This window comes from Dendrobates tinctorius, unplaced genomic scaffold (genome assembly GCF_039654945.1).
Source record: "Dendrobates tinctorius isolate UK_male_01 unplaced genomic scaffold, ASM3965494v1 ptg000161l, whole genome shotgun sequence".
In the NCBI taxonomy this organism is placed as follows: Eukaryota; Metazoa; Chordata; class Amphibia; order Anura; family Dendrobatidae; genus Dendrobates; species Dendrobates tinctorius.
The window spans coordinates 3,294,385-3,318,414 of NW_027361828.1; positions in this window are offsets into that span (position 1 = coordinate 3,294,385).

Sequence of the window (24,030 nt, forward strand, 5' to 3'; positions counted from 1 at the left end):
TTGTAAATTTTGTTTGAAAAAGGAGAAATTGCCTTTCAATTTTTAATCCTTATAACTTCCTAACTTAAAAAATATTGTTTCGAAAATTGTGCTGATGTAAAGTAGACATGTGTGAAATGTTGTATAACTATTTTGTGTGACATATCTCTCTGGTTTGAGGACATAATAATTTAAAGTTTGAAAATTGTAAAAATTTTTGCCAAATGTCTATTTTTTCACAAATAAACGCAAGTTGTAGCACAGTAATTTTACCACTATCATGAAGTACAGTATGTCATGAAAAAAACATTTTCAGAATCGGGTTTGTTGAAGCATTTCAGAGTTATTACTTTATAAAGTGATGCTGGTCAGTATTGTAAAAATTGGCCAGGTCATTAATGTGTAAACCACCTTGATGGGTAAAGGGGTTAACCCCTAAAGGGTTAACCCCTTTACCCCCAATGGCTGTTTGCATGTTAATGACGGGCCAATTTTTACAATTCTGACCACTGTCCATTTATAAGGTAATAAATCTAGAACACTTCCATAGATCACGGTGATTCTGAGTGTTTTTTTTTTTTACTTCATGTTAGTGGTAAAATTTCTTTGATATGACTTGAGTTTATTTGTGAAAAAAGTGGAAATTTTGCTAAAATTTTTAAAATTTCACAATTTTCCAACTTTGAATTTTCATGCCCTTAAATCAGAGTTATGTCGCATAAAATACTTAAGTAACATTTCCCACATGTTTACTTTACATCAGCACAACTTTGGAACCAATTTTTTTTTTTAGGAAGTTATAAGGTTTAAAAGTTAAACAGCGATTTCTCATTTTTACAACACCATTTTTATTTTAGGGACCACATCCTATTTGAAGTCACTTTGAAGGGTCTATATGATAGAAAATACCCAAAAGTGACACCATTCTAAAAACTGCACCCCTGAAGGTGCTCAAAACCACATTCAATAAGTTTATTAACCCTTCAGGTACTATACAGGAATTTTTGGAATATTTAACTTTTTTTCACAAAAAATGTATTTCAGATCCATTTTTTTTTATTTTCCCAAGAGTAACAGGAGAAATTGGACCGCAAAAGTTGCCGTGCAATTTGTCCTGAGTACGCTGATACCCCATATGTGCATGTAAATCTCTGTTTGGGCGCATGGCAGGGCTCAGAAGGGAAGTAGCGCCGTTTTTCTTTTTCAATGCAATGTGTGTCCAATGTCAAAACATGCTGACATGTTCATTTTTTAATGTCAGTACGGGCCATAAAATGTACACATAACACACATTGATGTCATCCATAAGACATGCATCGGCGCCAGGGAAGAAGCATTACAGTAAGCGCTGTTCCCCTGTGCCGGGTGCTGAACACGGCTCCCCTGCTCTGTCGGCGATCGGCACAAGCAGGGGGGAATGATGAGTTACATTTAAGTAATAAGAGACAGCAGGCGGCGGCTGATTGAACTTTTACTCCCATGAGCCTATTCCTGCTGCTGCTAATAACAGTGGCAGGAGGGCGGATGCGAGTATTTATCTGATGCTCCTGTGCTGTACATAAATACGGTAATTAAAAAACACTGTGTGGGTTCCCCCCTATTTTTGATAACCAGCCAGACAAAACTCATAGCTGGGGGCTGCATCCCTCTGCTGTCGGCTTCAGCAAGGCTGGTTATCAGAATAGAGGAGTCCCCACACTGTTTTTTTACTTATTTAAATAACTCAAAAAAAGCTTGGGGTCCCCCCCATTTTTGACAACCAGCCTTGCTAAAGCTCACAACTGGGGGCTGGTATTCTCAGGCTGGTAAGGGGCCATGGATATTGACTCCCCTAACCTAAAAATAGCAGTCCGCAGCTGCCCAGAAAAGGCACATCTATTAGATGCGCCAATTCTGGTGCTTTGCCCTGCTTTTCTCACTTGTACTGTAGTCGTGGCAAGTGGAGTAATATTTGTGGGGTTGATGTCACCTTTGTATTAGGTGACATCAAGCCCAGGGCTTAGTAATAGAGAGGTGTCTATAAGACACCTCTCCATTACAAATCCTGTAGTTATAGGTTGAAAACTAATTATCCCCTCAAACATGGATTACTGAGTGGAACACGATGGACAGGTATGGTATTTTTTATTTTTATTACAGGAGATCGAGGGCTTTGGTTGGATTAGTCACGGTTGCAAGTATGGTTAACTTGATATTAATAAAGGAGTCTGTGTCATTTTTCTCAAATAAAGGTCTTTTTTTCTGACTGTGTCTTTTATTTAACATACAACTAGGTAGGTGTCTTATAGACAGTAGTGATGGGTGAGCACTAAAATGCTCAGATGCTCGTTGCTCGGGTCGAGCAAATTGGAATGCTCAGGTGCTCGACCCGAGCAACGAGCCCAATGTATGTCTACAGAAAACCAGAGAATTTTTGCTGCGACCCCCACCCCACCCCACCCCAGAGGATCTTTTTAGGGTCCGAAGACATCTGAAATCGATGAGAACAGTGATGAAATGACAAGGGAACATCATGGGGATGACCCCTGGAAGCATTTCTGACTCCCAGGACACTGCTGGGAACAATTTTGTCAAAGTCTTACTCCACTTTTCCAGGCGCACAATCAAACATACATAAACAAAGTCAAAATTGATTTTCCTGGGAAATATGTTAACCCCTTCCCGACCATTGACTCAGCATATGCGCCATGAAAGTCGTTGCCAATCCGACCAATGAAGCATATGCTGCGTTATGAATTGATCACCCTCCTGCAGGTCGGGTGACCGGGGTCAATGAAAGGTCACCTGACCCGCAGGTACAGGGGGACCTATACTTCACCCCAGGGGGGTGGCTTTGCCCCCCTGTGGCTACGATCGCTCTGATGGGCTGTTTCACTTTCAACAGACAATCAGAGCGATTAGTAATATTTTATCAATGAAACTTGGTGAAATATTACAATCCAGCCATGGCCGATGCTGCAATAGCATCGCCCATGGCTGGAGACACCGATCAGACCTCTCCCACGACTGACGGGGTGTGATCTGCACCCGCCACCAACTGAGGGCGGCGATCTGCTACCGCCATCAGTATTTGCTCCCCCGCCTTCTGATCCCTCCCCCGCCTTCCGATTCTCTCCCACCTTCCGATCTCCCTCCGGTACCTCTTGAGTCCTGGTGTCATTCGGTCTTCCTGTATGGATGCTGTCATCTTTCAAAATGGCGGGCGCATATGCAGTGCGCCCACCGAATCTGCTGGTGGCAGATTCAATTATTTCTTCCAGGTACATTTTAATCACTGTGATAAACCCTATCACAGTGATCAAAATAAAAAAAAGTAAATAAGCCCCCCGTTTATCACCCCCATAGGTAGGGATAAATAATAAAAGAAAATATTTTTATTTTTCCATTAGGTTTAGAATTAGGGTTAGGGTTGGAATTAGGGTTAAGGTTAGGGGTGGGTTGGGATTAGGGTTGTGGTTAGGGGTGTGTTGGGGTTAGGGTTGTGATTAGGGGTGTGTTGGGGTTAGGGTTAAGTTAGAATTGAGGGGTTTCCACTATTTAGGCACATCAGGGGGTCTCCAAACGCGACATGGTGCCACCATTGATTCCAGACAATTTTGCATTAAAAAAAGTCAAACAGTGCTCCTTCCCTTCCGAGCCCCGACGTGTGCCCAAACAGTGGTGTATCCTGAAAAAAGGAGTATCAGTATACTCAGGGAAAATTGCACAACAACTTTGGGGGTCTAATTTCTCCTGTTACTATTGGGAAAATAATAAAATTGTGGGCTAAAAAATCATTTTTTTAGGAAAAAAATGATTTTTTATTTTCACAGCTCTCCGTTATAAACTTCTGTTAAGCACTTGGGGATTCAAAGTGCTCACCACACATCTAATAAGTTCCTTGGGGGGTCTAGCTTCCAAAATGATGGGGTTCTACTGTTTAGGAACATCAGGGGCTCTGCAAACGCAACATGACGCCTGCAGAACATTCTATCAAAGTCCATTCCAAAATGGCGCTCCTTCCCTTCCGAGCTCTCCCGTGTGCCCAAACAGTGGTTTCCCCCCCCACATATGAGGTATTGGTGTACTCAGGACAAATTGCACAACAACTTTTGTGATCCAATTTCTCCTGTTGGCCTTGTGAAAATAAAAAATAGCGAGCTAAAAAATCATTTTAGAGGAAAAAAAATGATTTTTTATTTTCACTACTCTGCATTTTAAACTTCTGTGAACCATTTGGGGTTTCAAAGTGTTCCCCACAAATCTAGATAAGTTCCTTAAGGGATCTAGTTTCCAAAATGGTGTCACTTATGGGTTTTTTTCACTGTTTAGGCACAGAGGGGCTCTCTAAACACGACATGGTGTCCGCTAACGATTCAAGCTAATTTTCCATTCAAAAAGTCAAATGGTGCGCCTTCCCTGCCGTGCACCCAAACAGTGGTTTATGACCACATATGAGGTATCAGTGTACTAAGGAGAAATTGCCCAACAAATTTTAGGATCCACTTTATCCTGTTGCTTATGTGAAAATGAAAAAACTGAGGCTAAAAGAATCTTTTTGTGAAAAAAGTACTTTTTTTTTTTCTTTTTTTAACGGATCAATTTGTGAAGCAACTGGGGGTTCAAAGTGCTCACTATGCATCTAGATAAGTTCCATGGGGGGTCTAGTTTCCAAAATGGTGTCATTTGTGGGGGAGCTCCAATGTTTAGGCACAGAGGGGCTCTCCAAACGCGACATGGCAACCGCTAAATATTCCAGCATATTTTCCATTCAAAAAGTCAAATGGCGCTCCTTCCCTTCTGAGCCCTGCCGTGCGCCCAAACAGTGGTTTATGACCACACATGAGCTATTGGTGTACTCAGGAGAAATTGGCCAAAAAATATTAGGATCCATTTTATCCTGTTGCCCATGTAAAAATGGAAAAATTCATGCTAAAAGAAAATTGTTGGAAAAATTAAAATGTCCATTTTTTTTTCCTTCCACGTTGCTTTCGTTTCTGTGAAGCACCTGAAAGGTTAATCATCTTCTTGAATGTAGTTTTGAGTAGCTTGAGGGGTGCAGTTTTTAGAATGGTGTCACTTTTGGGTATTTTCTGCCATATAGACCCCTCAAAGTGACTTCAAATGTGAGGTGGTCCCTAAAAAAAAAAAAATGGTTTTGTAAATTTTGTTGTAAAAATGAGAAATCGCTGGTCAACTTTTAACACTTATAACTTCCTAAAAAAAAAATTGTTTCCAAAATTGTGCTGATGTATAGTAGACATGTGTGAAAAGTTGTTTATTAACTATTTTCTGTCCCATAACTCTATGGTTTAACAGAATATAAATTCAAATTTTGAAAATTGCTAAATTTTCAAAATGTTCGCCAAATTTCCATTTTTTTCACAAATAAACGCAAAAATTATCAACCTAAATTTACCACAAACATGAAGCCAAATATGTCACAAAAAATAATCTAAGAATTGCTAGGATCCGTTGAAGCGTTCCTGAGTTATTACCTCATAAAGGGACACTAGTCAGAATTGCAAAAAATGGCCTTGTCATTAAGGTCAAAATAGGCTTGGTCATGAAGGGGTTAAGGAACATCCTTTCCAGGGTAATAATTTGTATGTAAGGACAAAAACAAAAATGTTCCTCCACCACTTGGGCTATGTTCATACATAGTGTTTTTGATGCGTTTTTCAACTTTAGCATTGCTTTCAACCAAGACAAATGCGCATTCACTGTGAAATGTCATTTTAACATTTTACATACCTAGCTGGTTGACACATCATCAGACACATCCTGTTTCATTTATGAATTAGGGACTGTTAAAGGATGTGGGCCATCAGGTGGACTTTAATCTTCTTAAAGGGATAGCAGTTTGTCCTCACTATTCTTAGAGAGCCATCAGCCGGCTATGCTTTGTTGTTCCCATTATTAAACAGTGGGTCTCCTATACTGTTATTGCCTATGCATTGAATGCAAGGCCTGACCCAAATTTGGACGCACCCCTAATAACCCATTAAGCAGACGTCCTGGATGGCTACATGAAACCAAAGTTCTCATTCTTATTTATTTGGTACTGCCATCCTGTTAGCCTGTGCATTGAATGCAAGGCCTGCACTGCCACAAATTTACACGTACCCCAATAACTCTTTTTTTGAACCAACATACTGGAGGGCCATATGAAACCAAAGTTCCCATTTTTCTAAATTTGCTACTCCCATAATGTTATCCTATGCATTGCCTGCAAGGCCTGCCCTGCCCCAAAGTTACACGCACTCTAGGAACCCTTTGAACCAATGTACTGTGTAATGCCGCTGTTTGTACTCTGTTTAACCGGCCTTACTCTGCATATCTCTGCTTTTAACCCTTTGTTCTTTTCCCCATAATGAGCTGGAATGTTGTACTCAGTTACCTGTATGGATGCTGCTCAGTTCCTGACTCCGCTGCATAGCCGTACATGCGTGAGTGTCTCCGCTGTGCTGCATGACCACCCGCATGTAGGGTCCCTGGATGTCAATGTGGAAGCTACCCACAGGTTTTAAGGTCCTCTGCAGTTGTTCATGACTTACCACGTGTGTCCAGGCTTGCAGCCCCTGTCAGGTGTTCTTTGCTATGCTGATTTGTTTCTGGCTGTGCTTAGGGTGCGCGCGGCCACACCTCCCCTGCTTTTATGAGGAATGTGTATGTGCTTGAATTGCTGTCCCCAGCCTATTGCTGAGGGAAGCTCCTATGTAAATTTCCCGTGCCCTGTGGGGCGTTGCCAGAGCTTCGCATTAAGTTTCTGAGTCTAGTCATGTGTGTTTGGTGTTCAGCTCCTTTTCTGTCTGCGTGCAGTTCTAGGGTTGCTGTTGCCTGTTTTTCTGCCTCTGGGGGCTGAGTACCAGATCCGCCTTTCCTAGAGGCTGCATATCCAGGCCTGAACCCTTGCTCTTGTACCTGACCCTGTCTGAACTGTGTCCTCTGTTATGTTCCTGAAGTCCTTCTGTGTCTGTAACCCTGTACCCAGTCACTGTGAACTAACCTGGGTTCATCTTTTAAAGATGGAGTCTGGTGTTTTTGCTGAGCGTTTACTATGCAGTGCTCAGCATGCTATGCGGTACTAACTCCGTCCGGCCCCGGTCCAACTCAGCTGTGCTTGCACCATCACGCTTGAGTTCCTCCCTAGGTCCAATGCCCGGAGTCTGACGTCCAGTTTGGAACCTGACGACCATTGCCTGGTGCCTAGATAGTGTCCGATGTCTGGAGTTTGGCGACCACTGTCTGATTCCCAGAGCTCCACCACCGCTGCCTAATCCTGTTCCGTCAGTGTCTCAGCTGATGACCTGAGCTGCCACACCAGTCTTTCTGGTCCTGTGCCATACGTGTCTCCACCGATGACCTGAGATGCCACGCCGGTGTACCTGGACCAGCACTGGCCTTGTCTCTGTCAATGATCTGAGCTGCCATGCTGTGTTCCTGGTTCTGTGCAGTCCGTGTCCCAGCCGATGACCTGGGCTGCCACGCCGATGTCCTGATGTGCAGTCTGTGTCCAGATGTCCTGATGTCCTGCCTGTGTTCTGATGTTCCGCCTGAGCCCTGATGTATCGTGTTCAGATGTCCTGATGTCCTGCCTGTGTCAAGATGTCCTGATGTCTTGCCAGAGTCTAGACTTCCTGTTGTCCTGCCTGTGACCAGATGTTCTGATGTCCTGTCTGTGTCCTGATGTCCTGCTTGTGTCCGATGTTCCGATTTCCAGCCTGTGTCCTGATGTTCTGCCTGAGTCCATTGTCTGTCGGATGTCCAACCTTTGTCCAGATGTCCAGTACATGATCCTGGTGGTCCAGCCTGTGCTTTTGAGTCGGTCCCATTCATCTTCCTGAATGGATTCCTCCTCCGTGGTTCTCGGGAGTCTCCAGCTCTGTTTCCCGGTGATGGTCCCACCAGGGAGCCCTGGATCTGACCGGCCGATGCCTGGCGGTGCTGTAGTCCCAACATTTCTGGACCTGTGCTATCCGTGTCTTGCTTATGTTCCAAAGTCCTGCCAGTTCCCTGGGATCTTACCCGTGATGGCTCCTGCCATTGTCAGAACACTGTCCGAGGTTGGTGTCTGATGTTCTCCTGCTGTGCCTGTGCTATGCCTGAGGCCTGAAAGAGAGGCCATCCTGCCCGTGTCAGACAACCCTGGACTGCATCAACTTGTGATGACCCTAGCCATCATCTGAAGTCTGCCCAAGGTCGGTGTCTGATATTCCCCTGCTGTGCCTCTCCTGTGGGCTGAGAGAGGGGCCCTCCTAGGATGCCCACGCCAGAAGTCCCTGGAGGGCGTCAACCCGTGATGACCTCCTGCTTCGTCTGTCAACCTGAGATACTTATCCCTCTTGATGTGCGTAATCGGGAACCTGGTGTCTGGATGTCTTTTTGCTTCATTTAAGTAAACTTTTTTTCTTCATACCTGAAGTTGTGTGGTGTCTTTTAGTTCTGCATATGACCATCTTGTCCACTAGCTCAGCTGCCACAGACCCTGGTCGCTACCCTTCCCTAGTCCGGGTAGGCCTGGATCCCCCTCTGTGGTCCAGTGGGTCCACGGTCACCTGGGACGCATTCCTTGTCGTCGTTATAACGACGACATGGGAGCGTTGGCTGGTATGCCACGCTGTGTCCGCGATCAGAACATACTAGGTGGCCACATGAAACTAAAGGTCCCATTTTTCTTAATTTGCTACTCCAATAATGTTAGCCCATTCACTGAATGCAAAGACTGCCATGCCCCAAAGTTACACACACCCTAATAACCCTTTGAACCATTGTACTGGATGGCCACATGAAACCAAATTTCCCATTATTCATTTGGTACTCTCCCATAATGTTTGGCCATGAAGTGAGTGCAAGAGTTGAGGCTAAAGAACCTGCATTGGAAAATTGCAGTGTTGAGGTTAAAGAAACTGCAGTGAAGTATTTCAGTGTTGAGCCTGAAGAACCTGCATTGGAGCATTGCATAGTTGAGGCTGCAGACCTGGCAGTGGAGAATTTCAGTGTTGAAGCTGACCAAACAACAAAGTTCACATTAGAAAGTGGGTCTCACATACTGTTTGCATATGTAGTGAATGCAAGTCCTGCCACAAAGGAGCGGGTCTCGTATTCTTGTAATACCCATACAGTAAGTGAAGTGCATGGGATGACAAACATTTCCCAATGGGGGGATACACATCATCATACTGTGCAAACTTTTTTTTAATGGGCATCATATGCACCCTTGAAAAATAAAAAAGAAACCTGGCTATTGCATCACGGAACACGTTCACCTTGGTAATCTAGTGGTGGTGTCAGAAGAGATGTGGAGGATGGCCTACTAAAATCATTTACCAATTTAAAGGGTCGGGTCTCCTATGGTTGTAATGCCCATACACTAAGTGTATAGGCTGACAAACATTTCCTCCTCGCGGGTACACATCAACATACTGTGTAAACTTTTTTTAAGGGCATCATAAACACCCTTTAACACAAAACACGACCACGGTCACCATGGTGATCTAGTGGTAGTGGCTGATGAGGAAGAGGAGAAGGTGGAGTATAACAGCAAATAGCCAAAATCAGGAAGCGTATACCCATGTGTGGGTGTGAAGAGGTGCATGGGAATATATTTCCCAAAAAAGACACTGAATTTGAGGTTATGTTTCGCTGTTATCATTCGGTGGTGTAGAGAAGTCTGGCCTAATCCAGCCCTTGTTCATTTTTATAAGAGTTAGCCTGTAAGCATTTTCAGGTGACAGGCGGATGAGCTTATCAGTTATAATTCCACCAGCGGCACTAAAGACGCGCTCTGACAAAACGCTAGCGGCAGGACAGGCCAGGACCTCCAAGTCGTAGAGAGCCAGTTCATGCCACATTTCCAGCTTTGATACCCAATAGTTGTAAGGCACAGAGAAATCACGGAGGACGTTGGTACGGTCAGCAAGGTACCCGCCCAGCATCTTCCAAAACTTTGCACTCCTTGTGACAGTACCCCATGCCTCCGGGCCACGGTGATGGGAGGGTCTGAGAAAACTCTCCCAGAACTTTGCCAGTGTTCCCCTGCCTCTGCTATATTGGAGTTGTCTTTCTCCCTGTACTTCTTGGTTGTCCAGCGAATGGTGGCCTCTGCCACCAGCGTCTTCAGATGAAAATTTTTTTTAATTAATTCCACAACAATGGCCTTCTGGTACTGCACCATTTTAGTACACCTGTCTGCCTCTGGAAGAATAGATTGAAAGTTCTCATTGTAGCATGGGTCTAGAAGTGATACTTACCAGCCAATAATGACTGTCACCCAAAATTTGGAGAATACGAGGGTCATGGGAAAGGCAGCGCAACATAAAGTCAGCCATGCGTGCCAGACTGCTAAAAGGCAAGACTTCCGTGTCCTAATCAAGAGGACGACTGACCCTGCTTTCCTCCTCTTCCCTGTCTTCAGGCCATCCACGCTGAACAGATAGTATGACAGTTGTGCTTGTAGTACTGTCTATAGTGCATGAAAGTAGCTCCTGTTCTTACTACTCCTCCTCCTCTTCCTCATTGCCAACCAATGCACATTGGGATGACATGAGGCTGGTTTGTGTGTAATCACCCTGTATGTTTGCTTGATATATCTCATTGTGCTCCACCTGCAATGCATCCTCTGTCATTGTGAGCAGAGAGCATTTCAGAACACAGAAAAGCCAGATGGTGACACTAATTTTGGCGTCATTGCTGCTCACCATCTTGGTGGACTCCTCAAAGTTTTGAAGGATGGTACATATGTCTGACATCCATGTCCACTCCTGAGGTCTAATGTGTGGAGTCAAACCTGAAGAACATCTACCTTGTTGATGCTGGTAGTCAACAACTGCGGTCTTCTGCTCACAAATCCTTTCCAACAAGTGCAGTGAATAGTTCCAATGTGTGGGGACATCACACAACAGTCGGTGAGCCAGAAGCTGCAAACACTGCTGAAGCACGGCAAGGGCGGCAGAAGCTGTAGCTGACTTTCTAACATGGGCACACAGGCGGCGTACTTTCATAAGCAGATTCGGCAGCTCCGGGAAGGTTTTGAGAAACCGCTGAACCAGGAGGTTAAGTACATTGGCCAGGCATGGTATATGTGTGAGCTTGCCTTGCCTCAGAGCCGCCACCAGGTTCTTGCCATTGTCGTACAAGACCATGCCTGGCTGTAGGTTCAGAGGTGTCAGCCACAGATCTGCCTGCTCTTTCAGAGCTGTCCACAACTCTTCAGCATTGTGCGGTTTGTCACCTAAGCTTCAGTACAGCCTGTTAATGTTTGGCTAAGGCAGTGCTGCAGTGCTTGCAGTTTGTGACTGATGTGGTCATTTCAAAGATGGAGGCTGAAGAGGAGAAGGTGCAGGAGCTGTAGACTGTGGGGGGCAACCCTGATTGACGTAGGGCTCATAATACTCGGCGTCAGGAGGACGTGTTCCATTCCAAGGTCCGTCTTTGTCCTGGCTTCCACTATGTTAACCCAATGTGTCGTCAGCGAGATGTAGCATCCCTGCCCACAAGCACTTGTCCGCGTGTCCGAGGTTAGGTGGACTTTCCCAGTAACAACATTGTTCAGGGCACAGATAATGTTGAGGGACATGTGCTTGTGTAATGCCGGGACGGCATGCCGGGAGAACTAGTGGCGGCTGGGGACCGAGTAGCTTGGGATGTCCTCCGCCATCAGGTTGCGGAAAGCTTCTGTCTCCATGAGCCTAAAATGCAACATTTTATCCACAAGCAGATGAGAAATGGGTGAGTTTAGTACTGTGGCCTGTGGAGCATTGGCTGTGTATTTACGCTTGCATACAAATGTATGGGATATGGACAATTGAAGGCTGCGGAGGGACAAAGACGAGGTCGTGCTTGATGATGGTGGTAGCTGAGTGTGGGAAATAACAGGGGCAAGGCAGGAGGCATCTTTGCATGCACCATGGACAGGGGATTGTTGTGCATGCACAACAGTGGAAGAAGCAGTGTTTTCATCCATAGACACTGTTCCAGGAGCCTGGGGTTCGGCCCACAAAGTCAGGTTCTTTGTGCCATGTTCCTGATCATGCTGGTGGTGGTCAGGCTGTTAGTTTTGCTACTCCTGCCTTTCACAGTCCAATTCATGGATCTGTGTCAGATTCGGGGTTCCCTCTATAAACCTTTTTTTTCCTTTCAGGCCTGGGGACTTAATATGGGTTTTTGCCCCCCGGTGGCCATAGGTGTAATTACATGTCTGCTGTTTTCCCTGCTCATGTGACCACTCCCTTGGCTATATAAGGTCACATGGTGTATCAGCAGGTGTTGGTTATAGCATTTCCTTTGTGGATTCCAACCACAGTGAAGTGAGCAGCTGGCTCTGAGGTGTTAAGCCACTTCTTAAACCTGGTGAAGTTAGCAGCTGGCTCTGACGTGTCTAGCCACTGCTGAAGATGGTGAAGGTAGCAGCTGGCTCTGAGAGTTTGAGCCACTGCTGAAAGCTGATCTGGTGCTGCACACTGCTGCCTGGTAACTTCAGCAGAGAAAGATAAGTGTTTCGTTGTATTCCCTGTTTTGTGTATTTTTCCTTGTGTGTATTAGTGCAGCGGTGGGACCAGTGTCTGCACCACCCAGTTCCCTAGCAAGGGGTAGGTGCAGGGCGAGTGAGGATTCTGGTATCCAGGTCGGCGACAGGTGAGGAGCCTGTATAGGGAACGCTAGGAGTGCTTAGGGACACTGTCTCAGGGGAGTGCAGGAGGTCTCCACGTCCCCGTTCCGTATTGCAGGGCCCACCATTGTAACTATTTCCCCTTCCCCTTTGTCTTGTTGTTTACCGGCCTGCGGGTCATGTCACAAAGGACAGTACACGTGACACTGCTTATGCGGGCATTGCAGGTGGTGCAAATGGCTTGTTTGGGGTTATCGGCAAAGTCTTTAAAAAACAACCAGACTTGGGAAGACCTAACAGTTGTACTGCCAACTTCCGTTGAGTTGGTGTTACTAGGAATGGTTGCCCGCCTTCTGTCTGTGGCCACCACGTTGCTTCTTCCTACCTGTTGTGGTGCTACGCATCCCTCCGCCTGTGTGCTGCTGTCCTCGCTCTGCATGTCCTCCTGCCAGGTTGGGTCAGTAACTATATCATCCACCATCGCCTTCCACTTCTGTTCCTGGTCTTCCTCCTAACTTGCTGGCAATTGTGCCTCATCATAGTCCACCTCTTGTGACACGTTCCCACTGTCGCCTTCATGTGAACGTGGCTGCTCAAATATTTGGGCTCCTCTTCAAGTGCACCGGGAAAGAAGCCCGAATCTCTAAATGGAAAAGTGAATAGCTCTTTGGAGGGTCCAAGTGTTTGATCAGTTGTCTCCGGGGGCTCTGCATTGTGGGAGGAAGGAGGATCAGGGTGAGGAATATGTGGACCAGACTCACAGCTACTGAGACGTAACTGTGTGGAAGAAAGGGTCGTGGTGGTAGTGGTGGCAAAGTGACTGGAAGCATTATCTGGTATCCAACCAACAACTTTTTGACACTGCTCTGGGTTCAATAGTATTGTGCTGCTGTGGTCTCCTAGTAATTGTGACAGGAAGGTCGAGTGAGATAATGTGGATGTTTGTTGTGGGCCAATTTCAGCTTGCCCACATCCTCGGCCTCACCCTCTGCTTGCACCATCACGTCCACTTCCCCGTCACTTGTCTTGTGCCTTGTCCATTTTAAATGGAGGACAATATTTTGCATGTTCCCTGAAAATGACTGACTTTGGAGCAAACTTATATTTGATCCGTGTGCGAGAAAACCACAGTTTGAAATATCTGGTCTGTAGGTAACATCATTTTTTTTTTTTTGTAAGCAAACTGGTGTCAATAACTAGACTAAGACACAGCAAAAACAGTTCAATTGAACAAAAAAAATCCCCCAATTTTTAGACCACAGATAGATGAGGCCTGTGACGGAGATGCCCCACTTTTAATATCTGGCCTGGATTATTTTTTTTTTTTTTAACAGCAAAATTGTGTCAATAAGTAGTCATTGACACAGCAAAAAATATTCAATGAAGCCCTAAAAAGTCACAATTTTGAGCACAACGATAGGAGATCCGTGTGGCGGACAAAACCCAGTGTAAACTATTTGCCCTGTAGGTGAAGTTTTTTTTTAAGCATACTGGTGTCAAGAATTTGTATAAGACACTCCAAAAAAATTACAGTACCACAAAAACGGCAGAATTTTATGCGCACTCAAATGTGATTGCTGTGATGGTCAAATGTTATGAATGGGTCAGCGAGGAGGAGAGCGCAATAGGCTATGCCACCAGAACACCAGAGGTGGGTCGCTCAGCGGATTGCAGACCCCTGATCTTAGCAACACAACTAACAGTAGCCGTGGAGCGTTCCTACTTTGCCCTAGACGCTTCATCACAGCCGGAGGATTAACTAAGCCTAAAGACAGAAAGGTGAAATCTAAACTGCCCAGGAGCAGATCCCCCAAAGGAATAGATTGCCCCCAAACATATATTGTCGGTGAGACAAGATGAAGCACAAACACAGACAGAAAATATACTGAGCAAAAGATGGGGCCCACACTGACTAGATAGGACAGGACTGAAAAGGCACTGTCTGCATTCACGCAAAAATCCTAACAATTCCAACATGACTGATGTACAAAAATACTGAGGTTTGCACTATCCTTGCCCCATTATATCAGCACTCAGGTGTGAACTGGCGGCTAGCAACAGGCTAATACAGCAGGGGACTGAGCAAAAAAACAAGATACAAAAATACAGGGCAGGAGCCAGCAGCCAATGGGGGAGCAAGCTGACCCCTGACAGCAAGGCAAAATCAGATGCAAAGAGTTTAGCAAATGACACTTAGCTGAAAAATACAGGATCAGGCAGGAGACAGAAATCCTCAATAAGCAAAGAAAGTGTTAGGGACGGCGGAACGCACTAAATATTAAATAATAGAAAGTGCGTTCGCCGCCCGGGGTCCACCGTGCAGTAGATGTTAAAACCGCTGCAAGACAATGGCAAACGCGCTATGTGGTGGTATAATGCGGACGGGTTCAATGTCACCCGATGTGCGCAGAGCGGACTCTGATAACTCACAGAGGCGCTGTAACATAAACATAAACACCGAGCCTGTTAGACTCACAGGTGCCAGCGAAATTACACACACGGTATCAGGTCTCAGGACAGGGTCCAAGACAGGGGGCGGTGTCTGTCTAGACCTACCGTGCGTGTGACGTCGCTACTGCGGGCGCCGGTAAGTGCTGCTGAATGCAGTGTGGCGGCAGACACAGCTGCTATGCAATAGTGCCGTGAGAGACGTGACACCACCGGACGCTAGTGTAGAGGTGCGGTGTGCACAGTGGCCTAAGGTTTGCCACTGACTGGCGCTGACTCTTTCAATGGTTCCCTATCCACATGCGTAATATCAGAGCGACGGGAATCTTAATAAGTCAGTCACCAGAATCATACATCCATCACCATTCACACATCTAGCAAGAAGAGTCTATACTAGCGCAGGGCCGAGCGGCCCGACCCGGTGCCGGGGAACAGCGCTTACTGTAGCTCTTTTTCCCTGGTGCCCATCCTTGTGGTACTGATGAAAGTATTACACACACGGACGCTGACGTCTCCGGTACTGGAAATATCAGGATGTATGAAATAGGCCTTAGGGTATGCGCACACGTTGAAGATTTAGATGCGGATCAACAGCGTTTTTGGCTGCTCAGATTCGCATCAAATCCGCAGTGTAGTGCACAGCCAATGTTAGTGAATGGGAAATTTGGGTTCATTGTGCGCATGCTGTGGAAAAATCTGCGCAGATTTGTAGCGTTTTTTTTTTCTGCAGCATGTCAATTCCTTTTGCGGATCTGCAGCGTTTCTGCACCCATTGACTTCCATTGAGTCAGGCAAAATTGCACATGTAAAAAAGATTTGCGGATTTGCTGCTGATGTGGGTGCGAGGAACGCCGCAGATCAGGATAAGTAAAGTGTGTGGGCGGAGACTATGTGTATGTCTGTGTGCAGGGGTCTGCCAGTATGTAGGTCTGTTTGTCTTTGTGTGCGTGTGTCCTGTGTATGTGCTGGTCTGTGTGGCCAGGCATCGTGTGATGGGACTACTGCTCCCATTCGGCTATGAATACAGTCACATATGACAGTGACCGCATTCGCCTATGATGGGACAGTAGTCCCATTACTCGATGCATGTCTAGTGTAAAAAAAAAACACAGTACAGACAACATCCGCTCACCATGGCAACGATTCGGACCCTGCATCACACCGTGGGGTCTCTGATCCAAAGGCAGAGGGGCTGTCAGCCACGTGCTGGCTTCTGGAATGCTGCAATGTTATTTCATCGCAGCATTTTGGGGGTTAAAGTGCCGGGAGCAGTCTTTGACTTAGAATCATCAGCTGACACCTGGCCATAATCAGCCGGGCACCCCCGATGAGCGTGGCCTATCGCGGTGACTTAATATTCCGCTTATGGTCAAATTGGCCCAGGTCACATTGACAGAATATTACATCTGATGTCAGAAAAGGGTTAACAGGCAAGTAGTTGCTAACAGAGGCATCTACCTTCCTGTTGCATCTGGCACTGGCTTAAGGGGTCACTGACCTTTCCTGCCAGCAATTCGGCTGCTTTATGTCAGATCAGTGATTTGCTATCTGATTCAGCTGGCTCTCTTCAATTAAGAAGCGAGGAGATGCCTGTTAGTTAGCATGACATCAACAGTGCAAAACGGAAAAGAAGCCAACCAGTCTGTCGACATGTCAGCGGAAGCTGCTGAATCGCCATCGGGCACAGTTTGTGACCTCTGTGTCGTCAGATAGTAGTATAGGGCACAACAGGCAGGTAGTTATAAGCTACCTGCCTGTTAGTTCTTAGGCCTGTAGTAAAAAAATAAATAGCTCTAAATAACTGTGGCACCTCTGAGGCTCAGTCGCCACAGAGGTACTGCACCTTCTCCTAAGGTGTAGTGCCGCACCACCTAGGTAAGTTGGGAACTCCTTTCCACACTCCAACACTCGCACCCCACACAACAGGGTAGTTCTGCACAACCACTTTGAGGTGTCTCGCTTCTCCTAGACATTAAGAGTGCCTTGGTGGTTCCCTGCATGGAACACTGGATGTGCTGGGAGGTGGGTGGAGTTGAGATCCATATAAAAGGTTGGGAGGTTAAGAATTACAGTTTAGTCTGGACAGTCAGTCAGGAGAGTCTGAGGAAGGGTCCAAGAGGAAGGAGATCCCTAGAAGAGGGAGAGAAGGAGTGCTGCAGCTGCCTCAGTGATCTCAGCCAGCTGGCACGGGAGAGGAACAGAAGGAGAAAGACGTACAGTAGAACTGCAACCTAAGCTTCCATAGGAAAGAGGAGTAGAGAGAACAGAGAGGAGTTGTGGGTCGGAAGAGGAACCCTGCCTATAGGTTCTCAGCGCAAGGCTGGGGCCCGGTCCCCGAGGTTGTATGGACGCTTATGGTTCTGCAGCAGACACCGGTGGAGTAGTTGGCTGTAAATGCACTACTCCCATCTATGACTTGGGGCACAAGAGCAACTGAATAGAGAGCCAGGACTCCAGAGAAGGGAGTCCCCGAGAGAGGCTACAGCTGTCTGTCATACAAGTAGAGTTGTTAGGAACATCTGACAGGAGGAACTCCAGAGGACTATGGTACTGGAGCTCTTCACACCTTAAGGCGCAATAGAGGAGTCGTTCAGGAGAGGTACATGTTGGCGGAGTGTTGGAGAGGAGAATCCTGACTTGCCTGGGAGGTTGATTGAGTCTCTGCCCCGGAGGACACGGCACGGAGGCAGGCACCAGTGTGTACCATGGACTGTGAGTAAAGCTTTGGAACTGCAAGCCCTGGTGTCTTCCATTCATTTGTGCGCTAACACCATCAGCACCGTTACATCTGGGTACCAGCATTCCTCACACCACCTGTGCCTATTCTCATCTATTGCCATTACACTGCCCTGGGGTTACAGCTTCACCTGTGGGGAGCTACACCATCTATGCTGCAACACACCTTCAGCCCCAGAGGATCTGCACGCAGCGTTAGCTTAACATCTTGCTTGCCAAACACCACAGGTGGCGTCACAAACTATTCCATTCCATTCACTACATTCCCCCATTACTTGGGCGCCCAGGGCCACGGACCGGGTCACGGCTGCTGTGACACATACCCCTGACACCAACCCGGTACCGAGTACCCCTCAGCCCTGGGAGGGCGACCCAATTTGGCTTCACAAACAGGGTGACGAGGCCCGATGCCACCGGGTTCTGTGTGCCTGAAATTTGTGAGACTTTACACTTTTGAAAATGTGCAGAAGACCTGATTTAATAGACTGTAAAATGGACATTAGAAATGGCCGCTGGCGCGGAGAAGAAGGGCATGAAGAGATGGGAGGTCCTAGGAAAAGACCGCGAAGAGTATTGGGCCTTCCCTGCCTGCATTACTATGTGACAACGACATGGCCCACCCCCCAAGGGGTTCGTATACTGGCTTGGTATGGAGGCGCTGGAAGAAGACGCCGCCCCTGGAAGTTGGGGCAGAAGAAGCCAGTGGCAGGAAAGGGGCCGAGGCAAGAAGAAGAATGCCAGAATGCCATTTTGGAGAGTGAGGGAAGGAGGCCTGCAGAGTGCGGGGAAACGGATCTCCCTGGCGCCATGGCTGAAGGCTCCGACCTGATCTCAGGGATGAATCGACAACAGCTGGAGGACGAGATTATCCAGCTGACGCGCCACCTGCGACTGAGGCGAGAAGTGCTATGGACATTGAACTTGCAGCATGCCCAGGAGGGGCCTACACCTGCGGTACCCACGACACCGGTACCCGCCGCTGCTGCACCGGACCTTTCCCTGGCAGACCCTGTGGAGCTTGGAGCTGCTGCCATGCCACCAGCAGCATACTCTGTCCCCTCTTTGCCGCTAATACCGGAGGAGTTGTACACAGCCCAGGGAGCTGAAGCGGAAGAAAAGAGGCTCCTGCCCGGACCTGACGTGGCTGCGCAGGTCCCGCCAACGACCCCCGCGGAGCCAGAGCTGCCATAGGCTCCACCGCCATCCCTGATGTCTCAACGGGCATCGCCCCCTGCCACCACGCCTGCATCGGAGCAGAGACCGCACCTCCGAGAACTCCCAGGTATATACCCCGGCCTTCCTAATGGGTTGATGGGGAGGCAGAGGAGGTCCCTGCTGCTAAGGGTACGGTTGGAGCCGGCACGCCCGATCCGATATCTTCAGGGAAGAGTGTGGTCTGGATCGTTTTGAGACGGTGATCTTGGGATCCCTTCACTGCCAAGCCCCCAGGTAGTTGCTTATCAGCGCCGACAAGCTGCAGAAGCCCTAGGAGCTAGACCTCGTACCAGAATAGCGGAACCACCTATCGAGGAGGAGCAGTTGATTGGCATTGAGATACATCATGGGTTCCATTTGCCACAGCTTCAAGGTCCTATAGTGAGAAACCAGAATCAGGATGAGGACAGTTCCAGTTCGGCTTCCAGAACCCCAGGAAGGGATCAGCAATAAGGACTTAAAAATCTCGTTACCCAGGAGGGTTTGTTTGCACCAGTTGTGCCCTTTTGTTCATCATGTTTTTGTTTTTCTGGTAGCACTTTTGTTGCCTAATTTTTGCAGTGACAGCGTTCTTCAATTTTGAACTACAGTGATCATGAACTTGGAGTGTGTCACAAACTCTCTTGTAAATAGTTTGCACCTCTTTAGGTGCTCTCTCTTGGTTTTACATAAAAGACACTTTGCGAAGATGATGCTTTGCATGGACACTTTTCGAAGATGATGTCTACCTCAAAGGACACTGCAAGAAATCCCAGCTGGGAGCGTTGTCCAGCACTTACAAGAATAATTGTTGAATGTTTTACTGTAAAGTATTTGGTAATGTGTTTTATAAAAGTATTAGTAACTGAGAAATGGCTTTTATAGAGAATTGAGAATGTTTTGATACGGAATTAAGAATAAAGAATTGAAGGTAGACATGTGACGGACCAGGTACTTGTGGTCAGCGTCTTGCGTCTAGAAGAGACAGTGAAAGTAGGAAAAATGATAAAGAAACGTGTACTAGAGAAGGAAAAACTGAATAATACTGAAGTGATAGTGAGTCACAGATAATGGCACTTAGAATGAAAAATTGCACTTTTTGACTTGAACCTTAGATAGTTAAATAAGAATTGTTTGTAACGTTCAAGAATACGTACCTCCTATACTAGGAAGCTTAGTATAAGAATTGTTTATGCAGCATTATAAAAAATTTTTGTATGTTCCTGTATTGTCAACTTTGTTGCCTTGCAGCCTGCGGACGTGCTGTGTTTAACGGGGGGTATGTGGCGCCTCTGAGGCTCAGTCGCCAGAGAGGTACTGCACCTTCTCCTAAGGTGTAGTGCCCCACCACCTAGGTAAGTTGGGAACTCCTTTCCACACTCCAACACTCGCACCCCACACAACAGGGTAGTTCTGCACAACCACATTGAGGTGTCTCGCTTCTCCTAAACATTAGGAGTGCCTTGGTGGTTCCCTGCATGGAACACTGGATGTGCTGGGAGGTGGGTGGAGTTGAGATCCATATAAAAGGTTGGGAGGTTAAGAATTACAGTTTAGTCTGGACAGTCAGTCAGGAGAGTCTGAGGACGGGTCCGAGAGGAAGGAGATCCCTAGATGAGGGAGAGAAGGAGTGCTGCAGCTGCCTCAGTGATCTCAGCCAGCTGGCACGGGAGAGGAACAGAAGGAGAAAGACGTACAGTAGAGCTGCAACCTAAGCTTCCATAGGAAAGAGGAGTAGAGAGAACAGAGAGGAGCTGTGGGTCGGAAGAGGAACCCTGCCTATAGGTTCTCAGAGCAAGGCCGGGGCCCAGTCCCCGAGGTTGTATGGACGCTTATGGTTCTGAAGCAGACACCGGTGGAGTAGTTGGCTGTAAATGCACTACTCCCATCTAAGACTTGGGGCACAACAGCAACTGAATAGAGAGCCAGGACTCCCGAGAAAGGAGTCCCCGAGAGAGGCTACAGCTGTCTGCCATACAAGTAGAGTTGTTAGGAACATCTGACAGGAGGAACTCCAGGGTACTATGGTACTGGAGCTCTTCATACCTTAAGGCGCAATAGAGGAGTCGCTCAGGAGAGGTACATGTTGGAGAGGAGAATCCTGACTTGCCTGGGAGGTTGATTGAGTCTCTGCCCCGGAGGACACGGCACGGAGGCAGGCACCAGTGTGTACCAAGGACTGTGAGTAAAGCTTTGGAACTGCAAGCCCTGGTGTCTTCCATTCATTTGTGCGCTAACACCATCAGCACCGTTACATCTGGGTACCAGCATTCCTCACACCACCTGTGCCTATTCTCATCTATTGCCATTACACTGCCCTGGGGTTACAGCTTCACCTGTGGGGAGCTACACCATCTATGCTGCAACTCACCATCAGCCCCAGAGGATCTGCACGCAGCGTTGGCGTAACATCTTGCTTGCCAAACACCACAGGTGGCGTCACAAAGTATTCCATTCCATTCACTACATTCCCCCATTACTTGGGTGCCCAGGGCCACGGACCGGGTCGCCGCTGCTGTGACACATACCCCTGACACCGGCCCGGTACCGAGTACCCCACAGCCCAGGGAGGGCGACCCATAACCCCTTTAAGTGTCTAGTTGAGGTGGTTTTAGAAGAACGAGACAGAAATAAAAATAGAAAATCATTACGGTCAGATACATTTTTTTTTTTTTGTAGAGTTAGCCAAAGTAGAACAGTAATTAGATTTTCAATATCTGAGGTGTCACAGTTCCAGCACTAATGGTGTCCGATGGACTCTGTGAATGACAGCTCTACAAAGTTGTTAAAATTGTGAGTGGCAGCTCAACAGCTCAATCTGGTTCAGATGTGTGAGTATTGCGAATGACAGCTCAGGTGTCCTATCTGGCTGGGTCTATGGCATCTCCTCCAGGTGTCAACTGTACTGGGTAATTACAGGGCTATTTAGCACTTTGACAATGGTCAGACCCTTGCCAATTTTAGCTTTCCTCAAGTGGTGTGTGTGTTTGCTCTGTTTTCTGAGTTGCTTTCTAATCTACGTTGCTGACATTGGATTTACCTTTCACCATCCGTTTCACTTACCCCTTTGTCTTGAACTGCTACCTTCCCGATACTCTGACCTCGGACTATGACCTAACTACGCTTTGTCTTATCCTTTTGTCTATTACGAGACCACTTGGTACTGACCCTGGCCTATCCTGCCTTACTAGCATCACATGAGGCACATACATTTTCTAGATCCTGAAGTGTTATCAATGAAATCTATTCAACAAATTTCAAACTTATATGTTCATTTTTACTCTGTAATTTATCCTTATCGATTATTTGAACATCCTTTACATTACAGATAATAGGCCCATACTAGAAATGTCTCATTGCATTGTTTTTTTAACTCATCTCGGTTCCAAGGATTCTTTATTACAGCAGCACAGCCTGATTTAAACTGGTCATATTTTGTCAAGAGGCATAGTGGAATTCCAGATTTTTTTTTTAACTACAGACAAAGTACAAAGACTGGAGTATGGAGGTGATTGAAAAAATATTTATTTAATTGAGAAGCCTTCTGGATCCTTCTACTAGATACCATGAATGTGTGAACTACAGCTACAAATTGAATGAATAATGGAAGAGAGACAGGTGTGCAATTAAAATGCCATGTGAAGTAGCGATAGATAAAAACTGTAGTCTGCCATCTCATTCAAGAAAGGAAAAGTTATAGCTGTGAGTATTCTTTCTGCAATGTAAGGAGGAGTACTATATATACATACAAATATAGTATGTGTATATATACATGCATACATATATACAGTATGTGTATATTACATACTGTATAACATAATAATAATCTTTATATAGCACCAACATATTTCACAGTGCTTATATACTGTACATAAACAAAGTGTTGGGAATATTTGACACACTGCCACTTTTGCAAGTTTTCCCACCAACAGAGTATGGAAGGGTCTTTATTTTTTATTGTAGGTACACTTCAACTGTGAGACAATCTAAAAATGAAAACCAGAAAACCACATTGTATGATTTTTTAAATAATTAAATTGCATTTTATTGCATGTAGGTATTTGATCCCCTACCCACCAGCAAGAATTCTGACTTTCACAGACCTGTTAATTTTTTCTTAAGCCCTCCTACTCTGTGTTCATTACCTGTATCAATTACACCTATTTTAACTCGTTGCTGGTATAAAAGCTCTGATCCGAGTGCCGGCGACAGTGCCAGGTATTGAGACGTGAGACTTGTGTGAATTTCTAGCATGTGAATATGGGCCCTAAGACTGACAACTCAATTTGAAAATCAGATTTCCCAGCAAGACGTTCTATAAAACTATCATGGATCATATAGACGGCTGAAAAAGACCGTTGCACATGACCAATAAAGAATTAACTATGTACTTCACTGTCGGACAAAAATTTCCAGAGAGAAAAAGTGAATAATAATTATACAAAATGCAGGTATATACTGTACATAGTACAAACCATTAAATAAACAAAGAACTATTATACATTAAAAGCAATGTAAAGCAGGAAAATGCTGAATTTAATAATGCAGCATAATGTATACAAAAGATATTAAGTCCACAAGGAACTTTCACTGGAAAAAAACACCTGACTTTTCTATTTTTAAATGTATGCTTCCTATTTCTCTTATGATCATAGATTTGTTCTATGTATAGTCTGAGAAAGACACAGTGCTACCATTATGATGTAAAAAGAATGTTTTGATGTTTGTTAGTGATGAGCGATCGTGCTCGGATAACATCTTATATGAGAACGCTCTGGTGTTATCCGAGCATCTGAGCGTACTCGTATACTATGATCGAGGATCTGCGGCTGCATGACTTGCATATGTTAGACAGCCTGAATACATGTGGGGATCGCCTGTTAGGGAATCCGCACATGTGTGAGACTGTCTAACAGCCACAGTTTTGTCTCCAACATCTGATTTTTAATCCTCGATTATCTGCTTGTTAATGTTTTCAGTGTTTTTGGCTCCCTCTCGAGGCAAGAGTCATAACCGCAGTGTTATTGTGTTATTTTACTTTCACTTTGATCCTTGTATTTTTTGCAGAACCGCAGCAGAAAAGC